Genomic DNA, 7,173 nt, shown 5'->3' with positions numbered 1-7,173 from the left:
ATTTACCTCATTCTTCCCTAGCAGCTGCCTGCCCTCCTGCAGAGCCTGTGGACACTGCTGCTCCTTCTTCTCCCCCAAAATCTCTGCCGCTACAACCAGTGGCTTTGTCCTCTTTCCCTGATGTTACTAAAGCTTCCATTCAGCTCCTGAGAGAGCCCTCTGCTGCTGTCAAACCTTCTGTCTATCAACTGCTGCTCCACAAATCTGACCCTCTGCTGCACACTGTGCTTGACTCCGTTCCACCTCAGACCTAGTCTGGATTACAGTTTGGCCCCTCAACCCTTGACCCTGGCTTCAACTCTGAACCTTGCCCCTCCGTGAAGTGATGGGGCAGAGAGAATAGTTAGGATTCAAGTTTCTTTCTCTTTCATAGACCCTTCCCAAATTAAACAGCCTCTGAGCCTTATGGCTTCTTCCACTAACTGGACTTCTTGTCTGTTTCAGTCTTCTTGTTCTGCTTAAACCATGCCTCCTCATACTTTTCTCAGGATTTTTGGAGTCCTGTTCAGTTGATCAAATCATCCAATGCTGGCTCCAACAACTCCTCCAAATGACCCAAATTTTCTTTCTTAGTTAGGCTGCCCACACAACCTCATTTATCACACATTAAGTAGCCACCTGAAACAACACCCTTTTTCAGCAATTTTCCCATTGCTAAACAAAATACTCTGGCCCACAGTTTCAGTGGTCGGTTCATGGTCAGATGGCTCCTAGTTTGGCCCAACAAGCTAGGAGAGTGTGGTGGGATTCAGAGTGGCTAGGAAGAGGAGCAGGGGGCAAGTACTAACTAAAGAGAAGGGTCAGGGACTAGATAAAGTCCTAACATCATTCTTCCATGACAGAAACACTATCAAAAGTGTGCTTTTAATTTCCTAGGACTCTTCCAAACCAACAAGTTGTCAGTTACACTTAACCATTACAATACTAAATACACATTAAAAGTAGGCTGTCTGCATTTGAATTCTTTTTAAATTGAGGAGCTATTCAACTTGAGATGAAAAATTTAGCAGATTGGGTGCCTAGGTTTCTTGTTTATAAAATGGCGATAATTACCCTATCTCCCAGGGTTTATGTGAGCATTAAGTGTGTTAGCATATATATGGTATTTAGTAACCAGCACATAGTACTGTGGTGTTTAGTTGTTATTGTTATTATTATTACTATGCATTACCTCTCATGACATGCAAATCTCTTTGCTACCAATTTTAATGCTCCATACCTATTTATCCATTTTTACTAGAAAAGGTATCTAGTTATTCACAAAATATTCCAATTCATTATTATATCCTCAAGTTATTATTCAGCTATAACTTGGTGTGGTGAATGTTATCATCGTTCCAAATGTAGGAGACACTGAGAATTTTTTTTTTAATGAATTAACTTCTATCCTTTCTTCTTATCAGGAGAATAATCCCATTTAAGGGCCCCAGCCTCATGCACACATCCAAAGCTAATTATGGCCAAAGCCTCCCCCTCTGCAAATACCATTGTATTGAAGTATGAAGTACTAGGGCTTTAAAGTATGAATTTAGGTAGGACACAATGTGACCGGTAGCGTCCTCAGACTGTCCTCTTCCGCAAGCAGTCCTGCCTTGTGACTCTACAGACTTGCCACCCATGGCTGTAGACTGTAGCCGAGAGTCCGGCTCCCTGAGCTTTTCAAAGCTTGAGTCTGTTGGGCCTTTGTTCTTGTAGCTCTCATAGAAACTGTCAGAATCCTGGCATGGTTCTGATCATCTGTGAATTGCCTTTGGGACCTCTTCTCCCCTTCCTCGGCCAAGGTTTTAATTTATCAAATCTACAGTGTGAATACTCCTTAGGATTGTCCAGTGCTTAACCCACACTACCATTCACCATAGTCCATCTTAGCCTATTCTGTAAATTGAGAACTTTTACGAAAGTTAAAAGCACATGCTTTACCAGTCCAATAAACAAGAATTTAGAAATGTACATTAACAAAATATTTAACCCAAAATTATTAGAAATGATGATGATCTATTAAGTAGTTAGTATAGGTAATATATCAACTTGACAAGATAACTGTCCTAAGAATAGGGGTGATTAGACTTTTCCACAATTGTCTTCAGATTCTTTATTATAACTTATCTTAGATCAATGAATAGTTAACATGTTTGAATTAGTGCCAGAAGAATTTGATACAATCTCAAAGGCCATTTTAACTTTTTCTATCCAGATTATTAGCAGTTCTATGAAAAGCTGGTTACTTTGTTTTTATTTTTGCACATTTTATAGGGAGAATGTTTTTGCTTTTTCATAGCATTTTTAAAAGTCTTGGCTCCTTCAGTGTATTTCTATTTTAATCATACAGAAAGAAAGAAAAGTTCCTCAAACACTGCAATCTGAGAGGTGAAAGGGACATTCCTACCTTCTTGTTCTTAATTATAACTTGTCCGCAGGAATAGAAATCCTGGTGGCCTGAGAACTGCTTATCAGGCACACAGAGTTAGGGAATCCAAGAAGAATGCAGTGAAGAATAATGGCGAAAAATAAGGGGTCATTTTTTTTAATTTCATGGAAATGAAAGAAAATAAATTTAGGGGGAAAAGACAAAGAATTGTATTCTGTAGCACTTCTCAGAAAAAACTTTAATCAATTAGGTGTTTTATTTACTTGCATATTCTATACACAAAAAGATTCCAACTTAACCAAAATGGTTTGTCTGACTATTGCTGCTGCTTAGAGACTTGATCACTATTTTTCTCCTGATTGGTGGAACCAAGCAGGTGTTTGCTTGATCATTGTTAGTGAGCATCTGCAACACGGCGACGTCAGCAATGCCAAGGATGTTTCTGAATGAACACTGAACTGAGATTATTTTGGATTCTTCTTTGGATTTCTTGCAAATATGAAAGCTCATAATAATTTCTTTGTTACCTCTTGAAAGTACTTTTGCAAAGTAGCCCAAACATCTCTTGCAGAGGGAGAGAGAGATGAAGGAATTTGTCTCCTTGACTATTGGACACTGGGTTTCTTCAAAATGTTTTTGTTTCTTCTCCAAAAGAAAACTCAAAAAACACTACTGAGTGGAGAGAAAACCGAAAGACAGTGTGAACATTTTCAGTGTAGCTTCAATATAAATGAGAGGTATTGATCTCCAGACCAAGCAAACTCCACAGGAAATCCTTTAAATTCTATAATAATTGGGATATTTTTTGTGCCATGTTTGGCTGCTTTTCTTCATCAATATTACTGTAATATTTGCTAATATCTATACTTTGAAAAAATCAGGCTGTCTCTTGTAACTAAAGTAATTTTAAGATAAAGATTTTCATTCTTTTTGGAGAGCTAATCACTCAGCAATTACATGTTTTACACATTCAAAACTAGGTAAAACTGTGCTAATTAAAATAAGAGAAAAACAATCCAGTCAGGGAAACTGATCAATCTTTTATGGGAAATATGATCGTTTTTCATATCAGCAACATTGCTCTCCCTATTAAATTGATCACATATAGGAAAATAAGCTGATTTTGATTACCTACTTAATGTTAATTAATGTGTTCCTTAATGTTTCCTCAGCTTAATTTAAGATATAGAAGACAATTGACTGTCAACAATCTATATTTATAAATCTCATGCCAAAAAGATTTGCATTATCTTTAATAAAAATGGGAAATATGATCATTTTTCATATCAGCAACATTTCTCTCCCTATTAAATTGATCACATAAAGGAAAATAAAATAAAAATATTGTTTACAGTACAATTGCCATCTTATCCAAAACTTAGGTTAGATTTAACAATCAAAAAGTGATGTATTTGCTATATTTTTCCTAGATCATACTCCTTCTTTCTGGATTTCTTTATTTCTAATTTAAGTACATGCTTTAATAATTCTCTTGAGTGAAGATAGGAAATTCTGTGTTATTGTGCATATTTAAACTTCTTTGTTACACTCTCTCTCTAAATGTTTAACTTTACTTTGAAATATAGTTCCCCTGCACTTTGAAGTTATTTTTTCCAGGCTTTTGGCCCTTTCCTAATGTTAATGAAGTATGTCATCAGCCTGATTGTGCCTTTGTAGATCAGCTTTTATCTGCTTGATTCCAAAAGTTTCTCTTTGTCTTTGATATTCTTTGGTTCCACTTTAAAATGACCAGCTAAGTGTAATTTTTTTTATTTATCTAACTTTTTCAAAATGAGAACATGCTTTCTTCAGCTATAGAAAATTTTCAGAAAATATTTCTTCTTTTATCAAGACTATTATTTTTTTGTCAGAACTTCTTGGCTTTTTCTCATGTCATTTAAATTCTTTTGAACACCTTTCTTTCTCTGTGGTGCATTTTAGACACTCTTCTTTCAATTCATGCATTTTAACTTTGTCTATGTCAACTGAGTCTAGTATACATTGCACACTTTCTATCAATTTTTCATTTAAATGACTTATTCTATTTGATGATTGAATTTTGAGACACAGGATTCTGTATTGTTTTGTGAGAGTCATGTGTAATATTGAAATTTAATTCTAGAGAAGAAATTCCTATAATCAGACTACACAATATGTGAGGGAAAATTTGTCTCACTATCTTCATTTTCTTCCACCTATGTGAATAGTTTGGCACATGGTATATTTTCAATAAGTGTTTTCAACAACAGGCTAAATATAAACAAACTGCTAACCTTAGCAATACACATGTTATCATTTGAATAGTTGCCTATACTAATAATTCACAGCTCAAGCACAGTAATTTTGAAACCAGAGACATTATAAAACACCTCTGGAATATATTAAAATACTGATGCATATGTCTTACCATACTACAATTTTATATTTTCATGACACATAAGGCCACCTAAGGTATGATTATAATCTTCAGAGTTCCAAAATCACTCTTTATAATTTTTTTTTCAGTACCAGGAATTGAACTCAGAACCTTGTGCTTCCCAGAACTTCCCAGGGAAGTGCTTATTCTACTGAGCTATCTCCTCACCCCTGAGAAATTCTTGGCTAAATGCACTTAAACCTAACTATGACAGTGCTAGCAAGACATTCAAGCCCACATTTAATGACCTTGCAGGGGAGATATTGGGAAATGGCAGGAAAGGAGAGTTTAAAATAAAGTAGCAAAAGCTAAATAATAGGAGAAACGTTTGAAGAAAGCTGTGCCTTCCTGCTAAGATTATCAAAGCTACATTCCTTTTTTTTTTTTTTTTTTTTTTTTTTACTTTTTAGGGAAGGGTCTACAGTGTGTTGAGGGTCTCACTACTAGATCAGACTCCTAGTGATCCTCCTGTTTACAGCTTCCCAAGAGCTGGGATTAGAGGCTCACAGCACCACGCCCAGTCTCAGTTGCTGTCTCAGCAGGCCCAGGATCAAAACCCCACCCGCCCCCGCGCCTGCTCCTGCTTGCAGGTGCCTTAGTCCACTAAGCTATTTTGCCAGTCCTTACATTATTTAAAAAATATATAAGTGATAAACATTTGGTCATTTGATGTGATAAAAAGGAAAGTTGGAATATGACTTTATTCTTCAGATAGATTTCTTTATTAATTAAAGCTACTTGAGAACACATACAAGAGGTTAACATTGGTCTATTTTCTTGTGAATTTATTTTCAAAGCTTTGCTTTGAATTTTGTGGCACAGATAGAATGATAATGTAATTCAATTTAGCTTAAAATATATTTTGTGTTAGATGAGAGTTTTACTAAGCAGAATCAATAATCGTCATTATTTAGTCATAATGGGCCATTATAAATGGCCTTATTTTTTCATAATTTTAATTTTATCTCATAGAGTATGACTTTTTAGAATTGTTAAAATGGTTACACTCAGTTTCTTTTATAAGTATAATTTTAACAATCATTCTGCAAACATATGACATCTTGTGGTTGAATCTAACTGTTCAATATATTCAATGCAAAACTATTATAGTGTCTTGCTTCACCTTAAACTTTCCGTCAAACAAATTTAAGTAGATTAAATTACCATGCTTTATGTATGAGGGTCTTAAAATTGAGATGAGTAGACTTTTATTTCTGAGAAGCTGCCTTTCTGACCTTTGTGTTCTTAAAGATAGGATTAGCAGTAAGATTAGATAAAGGAAGTACTTGTTTCTTTAATAAATGAATTCATACTGCTCTCTTTAAAAAGATCAACAAACTAAACTGGTTGCTGTCTTTATCAGACATTTTATTCTAAAGAGAATGCATTTAGTTAATAATCAGATTAGTGTCTGTCCCAGTAATCATGAGGAGAGATGGAAATTTCTATAAAAAAAGAGGACAAGGTTTCTAGGGTCACAGACACTTAATGGCAAGGAGGGCCTAAGAAATTGCTCAGATTTAAGGCTCTTTCAAACAACATCAATTATCTGTTTAATGCTGCATAGTTTTTTGAGCATCTTGTCAGGAAAATTAATATTCCAAATACGCACCTATGGAATGACGTTAGATACATTCACTCGCATTCCTTTTATTTGCCTGGTTTGAGGGGAGGCAAAGCCTAAGCTTTGCTCCCACCAGAGATTTTATAACCAGCACACATTCCACAGGCTGTGGATATCAGCACAAGGCAACAGGTCAAAAAAGTTCAAAAACAGGAGGGGAAAAGTCATCTCGAATACAAACTTTACTGGCTTTATGTTATTGTCCAGGGACCAGCATGCAACAATTACTTAGAATTCAAGGAAAGTCATCTCCTTTCTGCTCCTGTCAGGGGCACTATAGGTGGCTCCTGTTGCTTTTGAGTAATAATTCTTTTTCATCTATACATGATTAAATATAACTTTCTTCTATAAAATTTTTGCCTAGAAGAGCTAAAGATGTATTCTCAAGTATTCAAGGATGTGTAAAAGGAAATCAGAATTCATGAATAGGAGCATGGATTATGACCTATGATACCATTGGGTAATTTGTTATTTTATTTTATATCATTAACTTATTTATTCAGGAAGCAATAGTGAGTGCCAGAACTGTGCTATGCGTCAAAGTAACAGAGAAAAAATACTATCCCCACTTTTGCAGAGCTCATGTTCTTTCAGGGACAAAAAGCAAAACAGCGAAGTAAATAATAGAAATCCTCAGAAGTCTTGAGAGTAGAGAGGAAGAGCCTTATAGCCAAACTTAAACCTGCAATCATCTTTTGAAATAACTGTTTCACCATGATTGATTTATTTATATGCACACCAGTGATTGAAAACAAGTATGAAAAA

The sequence above is a fragment of the Octodon degus genome, unplaced genomic scaffold (assembly GCF_000260255.1).
Source record: "Octodon degus isolate 3935 unplaced genomic scaffold, OctDeg1.0 scaffold00074, whole genome shotgun sequence".
Lineage (NCBI taxonomy): Eukaryota > Metazoa > Chordata > Mammalia > Rodentia > Octodontidae > Octodon > Octodon degus.
This window is presented reverse-complemented; position numbering follows the sequence as displayed.